Source organism: Rhea americana, unplaced genomic scaffold (genome assembly GCF_003343005.1).
Source record: "Rhea americana isolate MKP2758 unplaced genomic scaffold, rheAme1 scaffold_162, whole genome shotgun sequence".
NCBI classification, from domain to species: domain Eukaryota; kingdom Metazoa; phylum Chordata; class Aves; order Rheiformes; family Rheidae; genus Rhea; species Rhea americana.
The window spans coordinates 597,078-599,265 of NW_028185728.1; the positions used below are offsets into that span (position 1 = coordinate 597,078).

At 47.2% G+C, this 2,188-nt stretch overlaps 1 protein-coding gene across 1 annotated transcript in view; it reads right to left on the reverse strand.

Annotated features, from left to right (window-relative positions):
- SCYL3 (SCY1 like pseudokinase 3) overlaps window positions 1-2,188 on the reverse strand; it is a 19,906-nt gene that overhangs the window by 16,965 nt on the left and 753 nt on the right. The window lies entirely within an intron of this gene.

Consider the following 2,188-nt stretch of genomic DNA (forward strand, 5'->3'; position numbering starts at 1 on the left):
AAAAAAAAAAGTTAGATCATAACACGTTTAAATATACCAACCACATAACCCACTAGTCAATATGAGCATTGGAAAGGAGCAAAATGCTACTTTTTTGACAGATAGGTGTTATTTCCTTCCACAGTGGCAAGCGAGTACTCTCTTTTCTGAAGACTGATACTATACAAATCCTGCTTTACACATCATTTAATCATTTTTGACTATTAGTTGTTTTATAACAAATAGGTTTGTATATATGCTTCTTGCTGGTAGGTATGAACACTCTAGGTATTGGAAGCAGACAGCATTAAAGCTCCTAATTATTTCATATTAATAGAAGTTAATCTACCGGATTGTACCAAGCAAGAACACTTTGGTTCCTACAGAGGCAGAAATGGTTTTTAAATCGAGCTTGGGGATACTGAGCCACCTAAAATCTAATGCTGAATTATCTAGAGAACRGGCATTTTCAGATTTAAAGACATTTTATAGCAAACACAGTATTTGTCTTTCATGCAGGTTCAGACTTTAGGCATCAAGGCACACCAGTTCCCTAGATCTTCCTGGGAACATCATTATTTCAATCAAAACCTTTGAAAGCCTAATGCTGCTGCACATGGCCTTGCTTGTAAGCTAGAACTCGAAAGTTCAGGACCACTTGGTAGCCTATTACTCCCCTCTTTTAGAGGGTCAATTCAAACGTAGCCCAGCTCAGAAGCAACACTTCAGCCATCAGTGACCTGCACAAAACAAAACTGAGCCCCTGAAGTCCAATTCTGAAAGAAACGTGAATTTAGTATCTGCAATTGCATTCAGGCACTGGTTCTTCTTTTCTTGTGCAGTACAATAGTTGAAGCACAGGCCGCACACCATACTACTTCACCTCACCCTAGCATCAGGGGRTATGTTTACTCTTTCAGTGTAGACTCCCTACAAAACTCAAGGTATCAGACCTTGAAATGTGACTTTTAAGGAATAAAAAGAAAATTGTATCCAGTTTTAGAAGGTTTAACTGCTGCTTCCAAGCACTGCACAGAGGTGCCTTAGGTGGAAAGGGAAACACAGTTTAATACTTACACACACATTTCTAAAAGGCCAGGAGATCATCGGGAAGGGCTCTSGGCTCAAAGACAGAGGCTTCTTCTCAAAACAGTCACTCAAAGCTTTGCACTAGCTAATTTGAGGTCTAACCTTTCACACCTGCGGACAGCACCTGCTGCTCCCCCAGCACAGCTGGGCGCACCTATCAGCATTTTCAGTTCATGTTAGCTTTGCCCCCCTCCCCCCCCCTTTTTTTTTTTACTGTCTCTACTTTAATTGCTTGTCAGATTTTGCATAGGATAGCTGAAAATACCCAAGCTGACTCTGTGCGTCAGACTGCTTCAGATGTGTAAGGACGTCTTCGCTGGCTACAGATACGGCTTCAGGGACTTGCACAGTTCAGAAATATAGTAACAGTGGAATCATTTAAATAACAGATCTACTCAGGTGCCACTGCCTGACAACCAGCTCAGAACAAGCATCYCCCACTCCAGCTAACTGCCCCCAACGAGGAGCCCAGCAACGCTCAATATCAAACACCAAGCACCTTCGCGAGAGCAGTTTCAAATAAGGAAGCAGCGACAGCAACCCGTGCAACCGCTAGCCACGCTTTTCTAGCATACGTCAGCTTCACAGAACCGAGCAAAACCGTGACCTCTCCTGGTTTCGTTTGCTTTTCGCAGCCTTCTCAAACACGGCAGCTTCTGAGACTCCAACAGGCAAGCGACGCCGTCTGCAAAGGTGCGCGCCTGGCTGCAGCTGACGCCCGGGGAGGGATGCCTCCAACGCCAGAACAAACTCCCTCGCACAACGACACGGTTTGAAGACCACAAACACTGTGTGCGTTAAGGTTGTGATGCACGTTATAACCCTCCCCKTAACTCCAGGGCTACGAGCGAGGCAGAACTGCTGCCCTTCCAAATTAACACAGGGCTGCCAAGAAATCGCATCTCCACCCGGGGACGGGCTGTGCGCGGCCGACGGGGGAAGGAGAGGCGAGGCAGCAGAGCCGAGGGGCCGCAGCAGCCCGCTTTTGCTCGGTCTCCCCTTCCCCYGAATCCACGACAGCTGGATAAGTGACGGGTTTCTCAGCAACCAGAAAATCTCAGGCTGGAAGCCCGGCCTGGCGGGCGCGGTGCTCCCCGCTCCCGGACCCCTTCCCCGTCCC